A 24,437-nucleotide genomic window follows, 5' to 3' on the forward strand; every position below is an offset into this window, starting at 1 on the left:
ACCACCCCCTTCATCCCCTCCCATTCACTGTCACTTCACACTGACACTCCACACCTCATACCCACACTGACACACTCCTCTCCACAGTCCCTCACGACCCCCTTCATCCCCCCCCATTCACTGTCACTTCACACTGACACTCCACACTTCATACCCACACTGACACACTCCTCTCCACAGTCCCTCACCACCCCCTTCACCCCCGCATTCACTGTCACTTCACACTGACACTCCACACCTCATACCCACACTGACACACTCCTCTCCACAGTCCCTCACCACCCTCTTCACCCCCCCATTCTCTGTCACTTCACACTGACACTCCACACCTCATACGCACAATGACACACTCCTCTCCACAGTCCCTCACCACCCTCATCACCCCCCCATTCACTGTCACTTCACAATGACACTCCACACCTCATACCCACACTGACACACTCCTCTCCACAGATATTAACCAACACCTTCACCCCCCCATTCACTGTCACTTCACACTGACACTCGCACCTCATACCCACACTGACACACATCCTCCCCACAGTCCCTGACCACCCCCTTCACCCCCCCATTCTCTGTCACTTCACACTGACACTCCACACCTCATACCCACACTGACACACTCCTCTCCACAGTCCCTCACCACCCCCTTCACCCGCTCATTCACTGTCACTTTACACTGACACTCCACACCTCATACCCACACTGACACACTCCTCTCCACAGTCCCTCACCACCCCCTTCACCCCCTCATTCACTGTCACTTCACACTGACACTCCACACCTCATACCCACACTGACACACTCCTCTCCACAGTCCCTCACCACCCACTTCATCCCCCCCATTCACTGTCACTTCACACTGACACTCCACACCTCATACCCACACTGACACACTCCTCTCCACAGTCCCTCACCACCCCCTTCACCCCCCATTCACTGTCACTTCACACTGACACTCCACACCTCATACCCACACTGACACACTCCTCTCCACAGTCCCTCACCACCCCCTTCAACCCCCCCATTCACTGTCACTTCACACTGACACTCCACACTTCATACCCACACTGACACACTCCTCTCCACAGTCCCTCACCACCCCCTTCACCCCCCCATTCACTGTCACTTCACACTGACACTCCACACCTCATACCCACACTGACACACTCCTCTCCACAGTCCCTCACCACCCGCTTCAACCCCCATTCACTGTCACTTCACACTGACACTCCACACCTCATACCCACACTGACACACTCCTCTCCACAGTCCCTCACCACCCACTCCATCACCCCCCCATTCACTGTCACTTCACACTGACACTCCACACCTCATACCCACACTGACACACTCCTCTCCACAGTCCCTCACCACCCCCTTCACCCCCGCATTCACTGTCACTTCACACTGACACTCCACACCTCATACCCACACTGACACACTCCTCTCCACAGTCCCTCACCACCCCCTTCACCCCCCATTCACTGTCACTTCACACTGACACTCCACACCTCATACCCACACTGACACACTCCTCTCCACAGTCCCTCACCACCCACTTCATCACCCCCCCATTCACTGTCACTTCACACTGACACTCCACACCTCATACCCACACTGACACACTCCTCTCCACAGTCCCTCACCACCCCCTTCACCCCCCCATTCACTGTCACTTCACACTGACACTCCACACCTCATACCCACACTGACACACTCCTCTCCACAGTCCCTCACCACCCCCTTCACCCCCCCATTCACTGTCACTTCACACTGACACTCCACACCTCATACCCACACTGACACACTCCTCTCCACAGTCCCTCACCACCCCCTTCACCCCCCCATTCACTGTCACTTCACACTGACACTCCACACCTCATACCCACACTGACACACTCCTCTCCACAGTCCCTCACCACCCCCTTCACCCCCCCATTCACTGTCACTTCACACTGACACTCCACACCTCATACCCACACTGACACACTCCTCTCCACAGTCCCTCACCACCCTCTTCACCCCCCATTCACTGTCACTTCACACTGACACTCCACACCTCATACCCACACTGACACACTCCTCTCCACAGTCCCTCACCACCCCCTTCACCCCCCCCATTCACTGTCACTTCACACTGACACTCCACACCTCATACCCACACTGACACACTCCTCTCCACAGTCCCTCACCACCCCCTTCATCCCCCCCCATTCACTGTCACTTCACACTGACACTCCACACCTCATACCCACACTGACACACTCCTCTCCACAGTCCCTCAACACCTCCTTCAATCCCCCCATTCACTGTCACTTCACACTGACACTCCACACCTCATACCCACACTGACACACTCCTCTCCACAGTCCCTCACCACCCTCTTCACCCCCACATTCACTGTCACTTCACACTGACACTCCACACCTCATACCCACACTGACACACTCCTCTCCACAGATATTAACCACCCCCTTCAACCCCCCCATTCACTGTCACTTCACACTGACACTCCACACCTCATACCCACACTGACACACTCCTCTCCACAGTCCCTCACCACCTCCTTCAACCCCCCCATTCACTGTCACTTCACACTGACACTACACACCTCAGACTCACTCTGACACACTCCTCTCCACAGTCCCTCACCACCCCCTTCACCCCCCCATTCACTGTCACTTCACACTGACACTCCACACCTCATACCCACACTGACACACTCCTCTCCGCAGTCCCTCACCACCCCCTTCACCCCCCCATTCACTGTCACTTCACACTGACACTCCACACCTCATACCCACACTGACACACTCCTCTCCACAGTCCCTCACCACCCCCATCACCCCCCCATTCACTGTCACTTCACACTGACACTCCACACCTCATACCCACACTGACACACTCCTCTCCACAGTCCCTCACCACCCCCTTCACCCACCCCCCACTCACTGTCACTTTACACTGACACTCCACACCTCATACCCACACTTACACACTCCTCTCCACAGTCCCTCACCACCCCCTTCATCCCCCCCCATTCACTGTCACTTCACACTGACACTCCACACCTCATACCCACACTGACACACTCCTCTCCACAGTCCCTCACCACCCCCTTCATCCCCCCCCATTCACTGTCACTTCACACTGACACTCCACACCTCATACCCACACTGACACACTCCTCTCCACAGTCCCTCACCACCCTCTTCACCCCCCCATTCACTGTCACTTCACACTGACACTCCACACATCATACCCACACTGACACACTCCTCTCCACAGACCAACACCACACCCTTCATCGCCCCCCATTGACTGTCACTTCACACTGACACTCCACACCTCATACCCACACTGACACACTCCTCTCCACAGTCCCTCACCACCCCCTTCATCCCCCCCATTCACTGTCACTTCACACTGACACTCCACACCTCATACCCACACTGACACACTCCTCTCCACAGTCCCTCACCACCCCCTTCATCCCCCCCCATTCACTGTCACTTCACACTGACACTCCACACCTCATACCCACACTGACACACTCCTCTCCACAGTCCCTCACCACCCCCTTCATCCCCCCCATTCACTGTCACTTCACACTGACACTCCACACCTCATACCCACACTGACACACTCCTCTCCACAGTCCCTCACCACCCCCTTCACCCCCACATTCACTGTCACTTCACACTGACACTCCACACATCATACCCACACTGACACACTCCTCTCCACAGTCCCTCACCACCCCCTTCATCCCCCCCATTCACTGTCACTTCACACTGACACTCCACACCTCATACCCACACTGACACACTCCTCTCCACAGTCCCTCACCACCCCCTTCATCCCCCCCATTCACTGTCACTTCACACTGACACTCCACACCTCATACCCACACTGACACACTCCTCTCCACAGTCCCTCACCACCTCCTTCACCCCCGCATTCACTGTCACTTCACACTGACACTCCACCCCTCATACCCACACTGACACACTCCTCTCCACAGTCCCTCACCACCCCTTCACCCCCCCATTCACTGTCACTTCACACTGACACTCCACACCTCATACCCACACTGACACACTCCTCTCCGCAGTCCCTCACCACCCCCTTCACCCCCCCATTCACTGTCACTTCACACTGACACTCCACACCTCATACCCACACTGACACACTCCTCTCCACAGTCGCTCACCACCCCCTTCATCCCCCCCATTCACTGTCACTTCACACTGACACTCCACACCTCATACCCACACTGACACACTCCTCTCCACAGTCCCTCACCACCCTCTTCACCCCCACATTCACTGTCACTTCACACTGACACTCCACACCTCATACCCACACTGACACACTCCTCTCCACAGTCCCTCACCACCCCCTTCACCCCCCCATTCACTGTCACTTCACACTGACACTCCACACCTCATACCCACACTGACACACTACTCTCCACAGTCCCTCACCACCCCCTTCACCCCCCCATTCACTGTCACTTCACACTGACACTCCACACCTCATACCCACACTGACACACTCCTCTCCACAGTCCCTCACCACCCTCTTCACCCCCACATTCACTGTCACTTCACACTGACACTCCACACCTCATACCCACACTGACACACTCCTCTCCACAGATATTAACCACCCCCTTCATCCCCTCCCATTCACTGTCACTTCACACTGACACTCCACAACTCATACCAACACTGACACACTCCTCTCCACAGTCCCTCACCACCCCCTTCACCCCCCATTCAGTCACTTTCACTTCACACTGACACTCCACACCTCATACCCACACTGACACACTCCTCTCCACAGTCCCTCACCACCCCCTTCACCCCCCCATTCACTGTCACTTCACACTGACACTCCACACCTCATACCCACACTGACACACTCTCCACAGTCCCTCACCACCCTCTTCACCCCCCCATTCTCTGTCACTTCACACTGACACTCCACACCTCATACCCACACTGACACACTCCTCTCCACAGTCCCTCACCACCCTCATCACCCCCCCATTCACTGTCACTTCACAATGACACTCCACACCTCATACCCACACTGACACACTCCTCTCCACAGTCCCTCACCACCCCCTTCACCCCCCCATTCACTGTCACTTCACACTGACACTCCACACCTCATACCCACACTGACACACTCCTCTCCACAGTCCCTCACCACCCCCTTCATCCCCCCCATTCACTGTCACTTCACACTGACACTCCACACCTCATACCCACACTGACACACTCCTCTCCACAGACCCTCGCCACCCCCTTCATGCCCCCCATTCACTGTCACTTTACACTGACACTCCACACCTCATACACACACCGACACACTCCTCTCCACAGTCCCTCACCACCCCCTTCACCCCCCATTCACTGTCACTTCACACTGACACTCCACACCTCATACCCACACTGACACACTCCTCTCCACAGTCCCTCACCACCCCCTTCACCCCCCCATTCACTGTCACTTCACACTGACACTCCACACCTCATACCCACACTGACACACTCCTCTCCACAGTCCCTCACCACCCCCTTCACCCCCCCATTCACTGTCACTTCACACTGACACTCCACACCTCATACCCACACTGACACACTCCTCTCCACAGTCCCTCACCACCCACTTCACCCCCCCATTCACTGTCACTTCACACTGACACTCCACACCTCATACCCACACTGACACACTCCTCTCCACAGTCCCTCACCACCCCCTTCACCCCCCATTCACTGTCACTTCACACTGAGACTCCACACCTCATACCCACACTGACACACTCCTCTCCACAGTCCCTCACCACCTCCTTCAACCCCCCCATTCACTGTCACTTCACACTGACACTCCACACCTCATACCCACACTGACACACTCCTCTCCACAGTCCCTCACCACCCCCTTCACCCCCTCATTCACTGTCACTTCACACTCACACTCCACACCTCATACACACAATTACACGCTCCTCTCCACATTCCCTCACCACCCCCTTCATCCCCCCTATTCACTGTCACTTCACACTGACACTCCACACCTCATACCCACACTGACACACTCCTCTCCACAGTCCCTCACCACCCCTTCACCCCCCCATTCACTGTCACTTCACACTGACACTCCACACCTCATACCCACACTGACACACTCCTCTCCACAGTCCCTCACCACCCCCTTCACCCCCCCATTCACTGTCACTTCACACTGACACTCCACACCTCATACCCACACTGACACACTCCTCTCCACAGTCCCTCACCACCCCCTTCACCCCCCATTCACTGTCACTTCACACTGACACTCCACACCTCATACCCGCACTGACACACTCCTCTCCACAGTCCCTCACCACCCCCTTCACCCCCCCCATTCACTGTCACTTCACACTGACACTCCACACCTCATACCCACACTGACACACTCCTCTCCACAGTCCCTCACCACCCCCTTCATCCCCCCCATTCACTGTCACTTCACACTGACACTCCACACCTCATACCCACACTGACACACTCCTCTCCACAGTCCCTCACCACCCCCTTCATCCCCCCCATTCACTGTCACTTCACACTGACACTCCACACCTCATACCCACACTGACACACTCCTCTCCACAGTCCCTCACCACCCCTTCATCCCCCCCATTCACTGTCACTTCACACTGACACTCCACACCTCATACCCACACTGACACACTCCTCTCCACAGTCCCTCACCACCCTCTTCACCCCCACATTCACTGTCACTTCACACTGACACTCCACACCTCATACCCACACTGACACACTCCTCTCCACAGATATTAACCCACCCCTTCACCCCCCCATTCACTGTCACTTCACACTGACACTCCACACCTCATACCCACACTGACACACTCCTCTCCACAGTCCCTCACCACCCCCTTCACCCCCCCCATTCACTGTCACTTCACACTGACACTCCACACCTCATACCCACACTGACACACTCCTCTCCACAGTCCCTCACCACCCACTTCCACCCCCCCATTCACTGTCACTTCACACTGACACTCCACACCTCATACCCACACTGACACACTCCTCTCCACAGTCCCTCACCACCCCCTTCACCCCCCATTCACTGTCACTTCACACTGACACTCCACACCTCATACCCACACTGACACACTCCTCTCCACAGTCCCTCACCACCCCCTTCAACCCCCCCATTCACTGTCACTTCACACTGACACTCCACACTTCATACCCACACTGACACACTCCTCTCCACAGTCCCTCACCACCCCCTTCACCCCCCCATTCACTGTCACTTCACACTGACACTCCACACCTCATACCCACACTGACACACTCCTCTCCACAGTCCCTCACCACCCCTTCAACTCCCATTCACTGTCACTTCACACTGACACTCCACACCTCATACCCACACTGACACACTCCTCTCCACAGTCCCTCACCACCCACTCCACCACCCCCCCATTCACTGTCACTTCACACTGACACTCCACACCTCATACCCACACTGACACACTCCTCTCCACAGTCCCTCACCACCCCCTTCACCCCCGCATTCACTGTCACTTCACACTGACACTCCACACCTCATACCCACACTGACACACTCCTCTCCACAGTCCCTCACCACCCCCTTCACCCCCCATTCACTGTCACTTCACACTGACACTCCACACCTCATACCCACACTGACACACTCCTCTCCACAGTCCCTCACCACCCCCTTCACCCACCCCCCTCTCACTGTCACTTCACACTGACACTCCACACCTCATACCCACACTGACACACTCCTCTCCACAGATATTAACCACCCCCTTCATCCCCCCCCATTCACTGTCACTTCACACTGACACTCCACACCTCATACCCACACTGACACACTCCTCTCCACAGTCCCTCACCACCCCCTTCATCCCCCCCATTCACTGTCACTTCACACTGACACTCCACACCTCATACCCACACTGACACACTCCTCTCCACAGTCCCTCACGACCCCCTTCATCCCCCCCATTCACTGTCACTTCACACTGACACTCCACACCTCATACCCACACTGACACACTCCTCTCCACAGTCCCTCACCACCCTCTTCACCCCCACATTCACTGTCACTTCACACTGACACGACACACCTCATACCCACACGGACACACTCCTCTCCACAGTCCCTCACCACCCCCTTCATCCCCCCCACATTCACTGTCACTTCACACTGACACTCCACACCTCATACCCACACTGACACACTCCTCTCCACAGTCCCTCACCACCCCCTTCATCCCCCCCATTCACTGTCACTTCACACTGACACTCCACACCTCATACCCACACTGACACACTCCTCTCCACAGTCCCTCACCACCCCTCCATCACCCCCCCATTCACTGTCACTTCACACTGACACTCCACACCTCATACCCACACTGACACACTCCTCTCCACAGTCCCTCACCACCCTCTTCATCCCCCACATTCACTGTCACTTCACACTGACACTCCACACCTCATACCCACACTGACACACTCCTCTCCACAGTCCCTCACCACCCCCTTCATCCCCCCCATTCACTGTCACTTCACACTGACACTCCACACCTCATACCCACACTGACACACTCCTCTCCACAGTCCCTCACCACCCCCTTCATCCCCCCCATTCACTGTCACTTCACACTGACACTCCACACCTCATACCCACACTGACACACTCCTCTCCACAGTCCCTCACCACCCCCTTCACCCCCCATTCACTGTCACTTCACACTGACACTCCACACCTCATACCCACACTGACACACTCCTCTCCACAGTCCCTCACCACCCTCTTCACCCCCCCATTCACTGTCACTTCACACTGACACTCCACACCTCATACCCACACTGACACACTCCTCTCCACAGTCCCTCACCACCCTCTTCACCCCCCCATTCACTGTCACTTCACACTGACACTCCACACCTCATACCCACACTGACACACTCCTCTCCACAGTCCCTCACCACCCCCTTCACCCCCCCATTCACTGTCACTTCACACTGACACTCCACACCTCATACCCACACTGACACACTCCTCTCCACAGTCCCTCACCACCCCCTTCATCGCTCCCATTCACTGTCACTTCACACTGACACTCCACACCTCATACCCACACTGACACACTCCTCTCCACAGTCCCTCACCACCCCCTTCACCCCCCATTCACTGTCACTTCACACTGACACTCCACACCTCATACCCACACTGACACACTCCTCTCCACAGTCCCTCACCACCCACTTCACCCCCCCATTCACTGTCACTTCACACTGACACTCCACACCTCATACCCACACTGACACACTCCTCTCCACAGTCCCTCACCACCCCCTTCACCCCCCCATTCACTGTCACTTCACACTGACACTCCACACCTCATACCCACACTGACACACTCCTCTCCACAGTCCCTCACCACCCCCTTCACCCCCCCATTCACTGTCACTTCACACTGACACTCCACACCTCATACCCACACTGACACACTCCTCTCCACAGTCCCTCACCACCCACTTCACCCCCCCATTCACTGTCACTTCACACTGACACTCCACACCTCATACCCACACTGACACACTCCTCTCCACAGTCCCTCACCACCCCTTCATCCCCCCCCCCATTCACTGTCACTTCACACTGACACTCCACACCTCATACCCACACTGACACACTCCTCTCCACAGTCCCTCACCACCCCCTTCAACCCCCCCATTCACTGTCACTTCACACTGACACTCCACACTTCATACCCACACTGACACACTCCTCTCCACAGTCCCTCACCACCCCCTTCACCCCCCCATTCACTGTCACTTCACACTGACACTCCACACCTCATACCCACACTGACACACTCCTCTCCACAGTCCCTCACCACCCCCTTCAACCCCCATTCACTGTCACTTCACACTGACACTCCACACCTCATACCCACACTGACACACTCCTCTCCACAGTCCCTCACCACCACTCCATCACCCCCCCATTCACTGTCACTTCACACTGACACTCCACACCTCATACCCACACTGACACACTCCTCTCCACAGTCCCTCACCACCCCCTTCACCCCCCCATTCACTGTCACTTCACACTGACAGTCCACACCTCATACCCACACTGACACACTCCTCTCCACAGTCCCTCACCACCCCCTTCACCCCCCCATTCACTGTCACTTCACACTGACACTCCACACCTCATACCCACACTGACACACTCCTCTCCACACTCCCTTACCACCCCTTCACCCACCCCCCACTCACTGTCACTTTACACTGACCCACCACACCTCATACCCGCACTTACACACTCCTCTCCACAGTCCCTCACCACCCCCTTCATCCCCCCCCATTCACTGTCACTTCACACTGACACTCCACACCTCATACCCACACTGACACACTCCTCTCCACAGTCCCTCACCACCCCCTTCATCACCCCCCCATTCACTGTCACTTCACACTGACACTCCACACCTCATACCCACACTGACACACTCCTCTCCACAGTCCCTCACCACCCCCTTCACCCCCCATTCACTGTCACTTCACACTGACACTCCACACCTCATACCCACACTGACACACTCCTCTCCACAGTCCCTCACCACCCCCTTCACCCCCACATTCACTGTCACTTCACACTGACACTCCACACCTCATACCCACACTGACACACTCCTCTCCACAGTCCCTCACCACCCCCTTCATCCCCCATTCACTGTCACTTCACACTGACACTCCACACCTCATACCCACACTGACACACTCCTCTCCACAGATATTCACCACCCCCTTCATCCCCTCCCATTCACTGTCACTTCACACTGACACTCCACACCTCATACCCACACTTGCACACTCCTCTCCACAGTCCCTCACCACCCCCTTCATACCCCCCCATTCACTGTCACTTCACACTGACACTCCACACCTCATACCCACACTGACACACTCCTCTCCACAGTCCCTCACCACCCCCTTCACCCCCGCATTCACTGTCACTTCACACTGACACTCCACACCTCATACCCACACTGACACACTCCTCTCCACAGTCCCTCACCACCCTCTTCACCCCCCCATTCACTGTCACTTACACACTGACACTCCACACCGACACTCCACACCTCATACCCACACTGACACACTCCTCTCCACAGTCCCTCACCACCCCCTTCACCCCCCCATTCACTGTCACTTCACACTGACACTCCACACCTCATACCCACACTGACACACTCCTCTCCACAGATATAAACCACCCCCTTCACCCCCCCATTCACTGTCACTTCACACTGACACTCCACACCTCATACCCACACTGACACACTCCTCTCCACAGTCCCTCACCACCCCCTTCACCCCCCATTCACTGTCACTTCACACTGACACTCCACACCTCATACCCACACTGACACACTCCTCTCCACAGTCCCTCACCACCCACTTCAACCCCCCCCATTCACTGTCACTTCACACTGACACTCCACACCTCATACCCACACTGACACACTCCTCTCCACAGTCCCTCACCACCCCCTTCACCCCCCATTCACTGTCACTTCACACTGACACTCCACACCTCATACCCACACTGACACACTCCTCTCCACAGTCCCTCACCACCCCCTTCAACCCCCCCATTCACTGTCACTTCACACTGACACTCCACACCTCATACCCACACTGACACACTCCTCTCCACAGTCCCTCACCACCTCCTTCACCCCCCCATTCACTGTCACTTCACACTGACACTCCACACCTCATACCCACACTGACACACTCCTCTCCACAGTCCCTCACCACCCCTTCAACCCCCATTCACTGTCACTTCACACTGACACTCCACACCTCATACCCACAATGACACACTCCTCTCCACATTCCCACACCACCCACTTCATCCCCCCCACATTCACTGTCACTTCACACTGACACTCCACACCTCATACCCACACTGACACACTCCTCTCCACAGTCCCTCACCACCCCCTTCACCCCCCCATTCACTGTCACTTCACACTGACACTCCACACCTCATACCCACACTGACACACTCCTCTCCACAGTCCCTCACCACCCCCTTCACCCCCCATTCACTGTCACTTCACACTGACACTCCACACCTCATACCCACACTGACACACTCCTCTCCACAGTCCCTCACCACCCCCTTCATCCCCCCCATTCACTGTCACTTCACACTGACACTCCACACCTCATACCCACACTGACACACTCCTCTCCACAGTCCCTCACCACCCCCTTCATCCCCCCCATTCACTGTCACTTCACACTGACACTCCACACCTCATACCCACACTGACACACTCCTCTCCACAGTCCCTCACCACCCCCTTCATCCCCCCCCATTCACTGTCACTTCACACTGACACTCCACACCTCATACCCACACTGACACACTCCTCTCCACAGTCCCTCACCACCCTCTTCACCCCCACATTCACTGTCACTTCACACTGACACTCCACACCTCATACCCACACTGACACACTCCTCTCCACAGTCCCTCACCACCCCTTCATCCCCCCCATTCACTGTCACTTCACACTGACACTCCACACCTCATACCCACACTGACACACTCCTCTCCACAGTCCCTCACCACCCCCTTCATCCCCCCCATTCACTGTCACTTCACACTGACACTCCACACCTCATACCCACACTGACACACTCCTCTCCACAGTCCCTCACCACCCCCTTCATCCCCCCCCATTCACTGTCACTTCACACTGACACTCCACACCTCATACCCACACTGACACACTCCTCTCCACAGTCCCTCACCACCCCCTTCACCCCCCCATTCACTGTCACTTCACACTGACACTCCACACCTCATACCCACACTGACACACTCCTCTCCACAGTCCCTCACCACCCCTTCAACTCCCATTCACTGTCACTTCACACTGACACTCCACACCTCATACCCACACTGACACACTCCTCTCCACAGTCCCTCACCACCCACTCCATCACCCCCCCATTCACTGTCACTTCACACTGACACTCCACACCTCATACCCACACTGACACACTCCTCTCCACAGTCCCTCACCACCCCCTTCACCCCCCCATTCACTGTCACTTCACACTGACACTCCACACCTCATACCCACACTGACACACTCCTCTCCACAGTCCCTCACCACCCCCTTCATCCCCCCCATTCACTGTCACTTCACACTGACACTCCACACCTCATACCCACACTGACACACTCCTCTCCACAGTCCCTCACCACCCCCTTCACCCCCCCATTCACTGTCACTTCACACTGACACTCCACACCTCATACCCACACTGACACACTCCTCTCCACAGTCCCTCACCACCCCCTTCATCCCCCCCATTCACTGTCACTTCACACTGACACTCCACACCTCATACCCACACTGACACACTCCTCTCCACAGTCCCTCACCACCCCCTTCATCCCCCCCATTCACTGTCACTTCACACTGACACTCCACACCTCATACCCACACTGACACACTCCTCTCCACAGTCCCTCACCACCCCCTTCACCCCCCCATTCACTGTCACTTCACACTGACACTCCACACCTCATACCCACACTGACACACTCCTCTCCACAATCCCTCACCACCCTCTTCACCCCCCCATTCACTGTCACTTCACACTGACACTCCACACCTCATACCCACACTGACACACTCCTCTCCACAGTCCCTCACCACCCCCTTCATCCCCCCCATTCACTGTTACTTCACACTGACACTCCACACCTCATACCCACACTGACACACTCCTCTCCACAGTCCCTCACCACCCCCTTCACCCCCCCATTCACTGTCACTTCACACTGACACTCCACACCTCATACCCACACTGACACACTCCTCTCCACAGTCCCTCACCACCCCTTCATCCCCCCATTCACTGTCACTTCACACTGACACTCCACACCTCATACCCACACTGACACACTCCTCTCCACAGTCCCTCACCACCCCCTTCACCCCCCCATTCACTGTCACTTCACACTGACACTCCACACCTCATACCCACACTGACACACTCCTCTCCACAGTCCCTCACCACCCCTTTCACCCCGCCCCGCTTTCACTGTCACTTCACACTGACACTCCACACCTCATACCCACACTGAGACACTCCTCTCCACAGTCCCTCACCACCCCCTTCACCCCCCCCATTCACTGTCACTTCACACTGACACTCCACTCCTCATACCCACAATGACACACTCCTCTCCACAGTCCCTCACCACCCCCTTCCCACACACCCCATTCACTGTCACTTCACACTGACACTCCACACTTCATACCCACACTGACACACTCCTCTCCACAGTCCCTCACCACCCCCTTCATCCCCCCCATTCACTGTCACTTCACACTGACACTCCACACCTCATACCCACACTGACACACTCCTCTCCACAGTCCCTCACCACCTCCTTCAACCCCCCCATTCACTGTCACTTCACACTGACACTCCACACCTCATACCCACACTGACACACTCCTCTCCACAGTCCCTCACCACCCCTTCACCCCCCCATTCACTGTCACTTCACACTGACACTCCACACCTCATACCCACACTGACACACTCCTCTCCACAGTCCCTCACCACCCCCTTCACCCCCCCATTCACTGTCACTTCACACTGACACTCCACACCTCATACCCACACTGACACACTCCTCTCCACAGTCCCTCACCACCCTCTTCATCCCCCCCCATTCACTGTCACTTCACACTGAGACACCACACCTCATACCAACACTGACACACTCCTCTCCACAGTCCCTCACCACCTCCTTCACCCCACCATTCACTGTTTCTTCACACTGACACTCCACACCTCATACCCACACTGACACACTCCTCTCCACAGTCCCTCACCACCCCTTCATCCCCCCCCATTCACTGTCACTTCACACTGACACTCCACACCTCATACCCACACTGACACACTCCTCTCCACAGTCCCTCACCACCTCCTTTAACCTCCATTCTCTGTCACTTCACACTGACACTCCACACTTCATACCCGCACTGACACACTCCTCTCCACAGTCCCTCACCACCCCTTCATCCCCCCCCATTCACTGTCACTTCACACTGACACTCCACACCTCATACCCACACTGACACACTCCTCTCCACAGTCCCTCACCACCCCCTTCACCCCCCCATTCACTGTCACTTCACACTGACACTCCACACCTCATACCCACACTGACACACTCCTCTCCACAGTCCCTCACCACCCCCTTCACCCCCCCATTCACTGTCACTTCACACTGACACTCCACACCTCATACCCACACTGACACACTCCTCTCCACAGTCCCTCACCACCCCCTTCATCCCCCCCCATTCACTGTCACTTCACACTGACACTCCACACCTCATACCCACACTGACACACTCCTCTCCACAGTCCCTCACCACCCCCTTCATCCCCCCCCATTGACTGTCACTTCACACTGACACTCCACACCTCATACCCACACTGACACACTCCTCTCCACAGTCCCTCACCACCCCCTTCACCCCCCCATTCACTGTCACTTCACACTGACACTCCACTCCTCATACCCACACTGACACACTCTTCTCCACAGTCCCTCACCACCCCCATCACACCCCACTTCACTGTCTTTTCACACTGACACTCCAAACCTCATACCCACACTGACACACTCCTCTCCACAGTCCCTCACCACCCCCTTTATCACCCCCCCATACACTGTCACTTCACAGTGACACTCCACACCTCATACCCACACTGACACACTACTCTCCACAGTCCTCCACCACCCCCTTCACCCCCGCATTCACTGTCACTTCACACTGACACTCCACACCTCATACCCACACTGACACACTCCTCTCCACAGTCCCTCACCACCCCCTTCATCCCCCCCATTCACTGTCACTTCACACTGACACTCCACACCTCATACCCACACTGACACACTCCTCTCCACAGTCCCTCACCACCCCCTTCACCCACCCATTCACTGTCACTTCACACTGACACTCCACACCTCATACCCACACTGACACACTCCTCTCCACAGTCCCTCACCACCCCCTTCACACCCCCATTCACTGTCACTTCACACTGACACTCCACACCTCATACCCACACTGACACACTCCTCTCCACAGTCCCTCACCACCCCCTTCACCCCCCCATTCACTGTCACTTCACACTGACACACCACACCTCATACCCACACTGACACACTCCTCTCCACAGTCACTCACCACCCCTTCATCCCCCACCATTCACTGTCACTTCACACTGACACTCCACACCTCATACCCACACTGACACACTCCTCTCCACAGTCCCTCACCACCTCCTTCAACCCCCCCATTCACTGTCACTTCACACTGACACTCCACACCTCATACCCACACTGACACACTCCTCTCCACAGTCCCTCACCACCCCCTTCACCCCCTCATTCACTGTCACTTCACACTGACACTCCACACCTCATACCCACATTGACACACTCCTCTCCACAGTCCCTCACCACCCCCTTCACCCCCCCATTCACTGTCACTTCACACTGACACTCCACACCTCATACCCACACTGACACACTCCTCTCCACAGTCCCTCACCACCCCCTTCACCCCCCATTCACTGTCACTTCACACTGACAATCCACACTTCATACCCGCACAGACACACTCCTCTCCACATTCCCTCACCACCCCTTCACCCCCCCATTCACTGTCACTTCACACTGACACTCCACACCTCATACCCACACTGACACACTCCTCTCCACAGTCCCTCACCACCCCCTTCACCCCCCCATTCACTGTCACTTCACACTGACACTCCACACCTCATACCCACACTGACACACTCCTCTCCACAGTCCCTCACCACCCACTTCATCCCCCCCCATTCACTGTCACTTCACACTGATACTCCACACCTCATACCCACACTGACACACTCCTCTCCACAGTCCCTCACCACCTCCTTCACCCCCCCATTCACTGTCACTTCACACTGACACTCCACACCTCATACCCACACTGACACACTCCTCTCCACAGTCCCTCACCACCCCTTCATCCCCCCCCATTCACTGTCACTTCACACTGACACTCCACACCTCATACCCACACTGACACACTCCTCTCCACAGTCCCTCACCACCTCCTTGACACCCCATTCACTGTCACTTCACACTGACACTCCACACTTCATACCCACACTGACACACTCCTCTCCACAGTCCCTCAGCACGCCATTTATCCCCCGCCCTTTCACTGTCACTTCACACTGACACTCCACACCTCATACCCACACTGACACACTCCTCTCCACAGTCCCTCACCACCCCCTTCACCCCCCCATTCACTGTCACTTCACACTGACACTCCACACCTCATACCCACACTGACACACTCCTCTCCACAGTCCCTCACCACCCCCTTCATCCCCCCCCCATTCACTGTCACTTCACACTGACACTCCACACCTCATACCCACACTGACACACTCCTCTCCACAGTCCCTCACCACCCCCTTCATCCCCCCCCATTCACTGTCACTTCACACTGACACTCCACACCTCATACCCACACTGAGACACTCCTCTCCACAGTCCCTCACCACCCCCTTCACCCCACCCATTCACTGTCACTTCACACTGACACTCCACTCCTCATACCCACACTGACACACTCCTCTCCACAGTCCCTCACCACCCCCTTCACACCCCCATTCACTGTCACTTCACACTGACACTCCACACCTCATACCCACACTGACACACTCCTCTCCACAGTCCCTCACCACGCCATTTATCCCCCCCATTCACTGTCACTTCACACTGACACTCCACTCCTCATACCCACACTGACACACTCCTCTCCACAGTCCCTCACCACCCCCTTCACCCCCCCATTCACTGTCACTTCACACTGACACTCCACACCTCATACCCACACTGACACACTCCTCTCCACAGTCCCTCACCACCCCCTTCACCCCCCATTCACTGTCACTTCACACTGACACTCCACACCTCATACCCACACTGACACACTCCTCTCCACAGTCCCTCACCACCCCCTTCATCCCCCCCCATTCACTGTCACTTCACACTGACACTCCACACCTCATACCCACACTGACACACTCCTCTCCACAGTCCCTCACCACCCCCTTCACACCCACCATTCACTGTCACTTCACACTGACACTCCACACCTCATACCCACACTGACACACTCCTCTCCACAGTCCCTCACCACCCCCTTCATCCCCCACCATTCACTGTCACTTCACACTGACACTCCACACCTCATACCCACACTGACACACTCCTCTCCACAGTCCCTCACCACCTCCTTAAACCCCACCATTCACTGTCACTTCACACTGACACTCCACACTTCATACCCACACTGACACACTCCTCCCCACAGTCCCTCACCACCCCCTTCACCCCCTCATTCACTGTCACTTCACACTGACACTCCACACCTCATACCCACACTGACACACTCCTCTCCACAGTCCCTCACCACCCCCTTCACCCCCCCATTCACTGTCACTTCACACTGACACTCCACACCTCATACCCACACTGACACACTCTTCTCCACAGTCCCTCAACACCCCTTTCCTCCCCGGGCATTGACTGTCACTTCACACTGACACTCCACACCTCATACCCACACTGACACACTCCTCTCCACAGTCCCTCACCACCCACTTCATCCCCCCCCATTCACTGTCACTTCACACTGACACTCCACACCTCATACCCACACTGACACACTCCTCTCCACAGTCCCTCACCACCCCTTCATCCCCCCCGCATTCACTGTCACTTCACACTGACACTCCACACCTCATACCCACACTGACACACTCCTCTCCACAGTCCCTCACCACCCCCTTCACCCCCCCATTCACTGTCACTTCACACTGACACTCCACACCTCATACCCACACTGACACACTCCTCTCCACAGTCCCTCACCACCCCCTTCATCCCCCCCCCATTCACTGTCACTTCACACTGACACTCCACACCTCATACCCACACTGACACACTCCTCTCCACAGTCCCTCACCACCTCCTTCACCCCACCATTCACTGTTTCTTCACACTGACACTCCACACCTCATACCCACACTGACACACTCCTCTCCACAGTCACTCACCACCCCTTCATCCCCCACCATTCACTGTCACTTCACACTGACACTCCACACCTCATACCCACACTGACACACTCCTCTCCACAGTCCCTCACCACCCAGTTATCCCCCCCGCATTCACTGTCACTTCACACTGACACTCCACACCTCATACCCACACTGACACACTCCTCTCCACAGTCCCTCACCACCCCCTTCACCCCCCCATTCACTGTCACTTCACACTGACACTCCACACCTCATACCCACACTGACACACTCCTCTCCACAGTCCCTCACCACCCCCTTCACCCCCCCATTCACTGTCACTTCACACTGACACTCCACACCTCATACCCACACTGACACACTCCTCTCCACAGTCCCTCAACACCCACTTCATCCCCCACCATTGACTGTCACTTCACACTGATACTCCTCACCTCATACCCACACTGACACACTCCTCTCCACAATCCCTCACCACCCTCTTCATCCCCCCACATTCACTGTCACTTCACACTGAGACACCACACCTCATACCCACACTGACACACTCCTCTCCACAGTCCCTCACCACCCCTTCATCCCCCCCATTCACTGTCACTTCACACTGACACTCCACACCTCATACCCACACTGACACACTCCTCTCCGCACCTCATTCACTGTCACTTCACACTGACACTCCACACCTCATACCCACACTGACACACTCCTCTCCACAGTCCCTCACCACCTCCTTCACCCCCCCATTCACTGTCACTTCACACTGACACTCCACACCTCATACCCACACTGACACACTCCTCTCCACAGTCCCTCACCACCCCCTTCATCCCCCCCATTCACTGTCACTTCACACTGACACTCCACACCTCATACCCACACTGACACACTCCTCTCCACAGTCCCTCACCACCCCCTTCACCCCCCATTCACTGTCACTTCACACTGACACTCCACACTTCATACCCACACTGACACACTCCTCTCCACAGTCCCTGTCCACCCCTTCATCCCCACCCCCATTCACTGTCACTTCACACTGACACTCCACACCTCATACCCACACTGACACACTCCTCTCCACAGTCCCTCACCACCCCCTTCACCCCCCCATTCACTGTCACTTCACACTGACACTCCACACCTCATACCCACACTGACACACTCCTCTCCACAGTCCCTCACCACCCCCTTCACCCCCCCATTCACTGTCACTTCACACTGACACTCCACACCTCATACCCACACTGACACACTCCCATCCACAGTCCCTCACCACGCACTTTATCCCCCCCCATTCACTGTCACTTCACACTGACACTCCACACCTCATACCCACACTGAGACACTCCTCTCCACAGTCCCTCACCACCCCCTTCACCCCACCCATTCACTGTCACTTCACACTGACACTCCACTCCTCATACCCACACTGACACACTCTTCTCCACAGTCCCTCACCACCCCCATCACACCCCCCTTCACTGTCTTTTCACACTGACACTCCAAACCTCATACCCACACTGACACACTCCTCTCCACAGTCCCTCACCACCCCCTTCACCCCCCCATTCACTGTCACTTCACACTGACACTCCACACCTCATACCCACACTGACACACTCCTCTCCACAGTCCCTCACCACCCACTTCATCCCCACCCTTTGACTGTCACTTCACACTGATACTGCACACCTCATACCCACAATGACGCACTCCGCTCCACAATCCCTCACCACCCTCTTCATCCCCCCCATTCACTGTCAATTCACACTGAGACACCACACCTCATACCAACACTGACACACTCCTCTCCACAGTCCCTCACCACCCCCTTCATCCCCCCCATTCACTGTCACTTCACACTGACACTCCACACCTCATACCCACACTGACACACTCCTCTCCACAGTCCGTCACCACCTCCTTGACACCCCATTCACTGTCACTTCACACTGACACTCCACACCTCATACCCACACTGACACACTCCTCTCCACAGTCCCTCACCACCCCCTTCATCCCCCCCCATTGACTGTCACTTCACACTGATACTCCACACCTCATACCCACACTGACACACTCCTCTCCACAGTCCCTCACCACCCACTTCATCCCCCCGCATTCACTGTCACTTCACACTGATACTCCACACCTCATACCCACACTGACACACTCCTCTCCACAGTCCCTCACCACCCCCTTCATCCCCCCCATTCACTGTCACTTCACACTGACACTCCACACCTCATACCCACACTGACACACTCCTCTCCACAGTCCCTCACCACCCCCTTCATCCCCCACCATTCACTGTCACTTCACACTGACACTCCACACCTCATACCCACACTGACACACTCCTCTCCACAGTCCCTCACCACCCCTTCACCCCCCATTCACTGTCACTTCACACTGACACTCCACACCTCATACCCACACTGACACACTCCTCTCCACAGTCCCTCACCACCCCCTTCATCCCCCCCCCCATTCACTGTCACTTCACACTGACACTCCACACCTCATACCCACACTGACACACTCCTCTCCACAGTCCCTCACCACCCCCTTCACCCCCTCATTCACTGTCACTTCACACTGACACTCCACACCTCATACCCACACTGACACACTCCTCTCCACAGTCCCTCACCACCCCCTTCACCCCCCCATTCACTGTCACTTCACACTGACACTCCACACCTCATACCCACACTGACACACTCCTCTCCACAGTCCCTCACCACCCCCTTCACCCCCCCATTCACTGTCACTTCACACTGACACTCCACACCTCATACCCACACTGACACACTCCTCTCCACAGTCCCTCACCACCCCCTTCATCCCCCCCCATTGACTGTCACTTCACACTGACACTCCACACCTCATAACCACACTGACACACTCCTCTCCACAGTCCCTCACCACCCCCTTCACCCCCCCATTCACTGTCACTTCACACTGACACTCCACACCTCATACCCACACTGACACACTCCTCTCCACAGTCCCTCACCACCCCCTTCACCCCCCCATTCACTGTCACTTCACACTGACACTCCACACTTCATACCCACACTGACACACTCCTCTCCACAGTCCCTCACCACCCCCTTCATACCCCCCATTCACTGTCACTTCACACTGACACTCCACTCTTCATACCCGCACTGACACACACCTCTCCACAGTCCCTCAACACCCACTTCATCCCCCACCATTGACTGTCACTTCACACTGACACTCCACACCTCATACCCACACTGACAATACTTTTCCTCCTGTGTTTTCATATGCCCTGCTGCTACTTAGAAGAAATTTCTTTGTCACTTTACCATTTAGGGTCAATCAATTTATATTCAGGTACTCCTGCATCTATCCTCACTTTATATACATACAATCAGTCTATGTATATAAGTTGAGATATGTATATATGGTTATCGTCAGCAATTATTTCTGGATTATGCTCTATAAGATTGCTTTCACTGTATATTTATATTTATTGAATTTTTATATTTATTGTTTTATTATGCTGCATCAAATCTGGAGTAAGAATTACTTGAAAATTCAAACTTCAAAGAAGTTTTATTATCCAAGTGTATACATCTCACCCTATACAACCCTTAGGCTTCTTGTGGGCATTTTCAATAAATTTGTATTATAATAGCCATAACAGAATCAATAAAAAAACACCCGAATGGAGGATCCAAAGAAAACGGTGCAAATTCTAGAAGAAAGAAATAATAATAAATAAATATATAAGCAATAAATATCGAGAACATGAGATGAAGGGTCCTTGAAAGTGAGTCTATTGTTTGTGGGGACATTGCAAAGATTGGCGAGTGAAGTTATCTCTTTTGGTTCATTCTCTTTTGCTGATGAGTGACAATAAGCAATCTGCAATCTTTAACCCTGAACTCAGAGGAACAGATGTAATGATTATATTTCAACAAGTTTTTTCCAACAGTGGCACATGGATTTTTTATATCATTTTTCAGAGCAGCAATGCAAAGAAAAAGAGTTTTCAAAGAATGCTCAATGTGTAGGCATACCATGCTAATTTTATACAAAATCACACTCGGCACAAATCCTTTTGATAATTTTCTCTGCTGCTCGGTTGTACTTGTGACTTTTATTTAGCTCATTGAGATAGTTAGATGATTCAGAGGGCTAAATTGTCCTCTTCCATGCATTGGTTGTTTGTCAGTCATTGTTAGCTCTATTGTGAGGATGTCCGTTTGTCGGGGTCAGCCATGGTTATTGCATCCTAGCTGTTTACGTGATACCCAAGCCAGGGTAGTATGACATGATGAGCAAGCTGTTGCCCAGGCAGCAGGCTCCCCATCTCTACGCAACTGACGAACCCAAAGGAACAGCAGAGTTTGGTGCCAGCAGTGTCGCAGGAGCTGCCAGTCAGCGTTGAACTTAACGTAAGTCTGTCTGGAGACTCCAGAATTTTCCTTGGAATTTACTCCCAGAGCCTTCTTCATGAGCGAGCATAGCCACTAGGGAGCAAAGGTTTGAGATCAGAGTTTTCCTTCTCCTAGATGAGCTGCCAACCTCAGCTGATTAGCCCCACCTGTCTGAAGCGACTGATTTTAAACCCGCCTTTGCTGCTTCTTCTGTCAGTAGGAATGCTTCTGCAGGGCATGGTAACAAAGCCACACATGAAGGCTAGGTGCTGGACTTGGTTGTCAGAGTCTATCTGAGATGCACGCCATTGGGAGTATTTAATAGGTAATGAGGAATTATCCCCACTCCCGTCCCCAGCTATAACAACTTTGATGAACCAAATTGTATTGTTATTTCTTCACTTTCCTACAAACACCTGCAAGGAAATGAATCTCAGGGCTGTATATGGTGACATATATATACTTCAATAATAAACTTACTTTGAACTTTGAGTTGCATCTTCATCAAACAAGAAACAGAGATGTTTCCATTCTTCTTACATGAAGAATCAAGACTATTAATCATGGAGGGTATGAATGTTGCCATTTCTGGAGGTATTATAACCAATACTATCATAAAGTCAGGGAACACCACAGCACAGAAACAGACCCTTCGTTCCATCTAATCTGTGCTAAACTATTAATCCACTGAGTG

The sequence above is a fragment of the Mobula hypostoma genome, chromosome 2, assembly GCF_963921235.1.
Source record: "Mobula hypostoma chromosome 2, sMobHyp1.1, whole genome shotgun sequence".
Classification (NCBI taxonomy): domain Eukaryota; kingdom Metazoa; phylum Chordata; class Chondrichthyes; order Myliobatiformes; family Myliobatidae; genus Mobula; species Mobula hypostoma.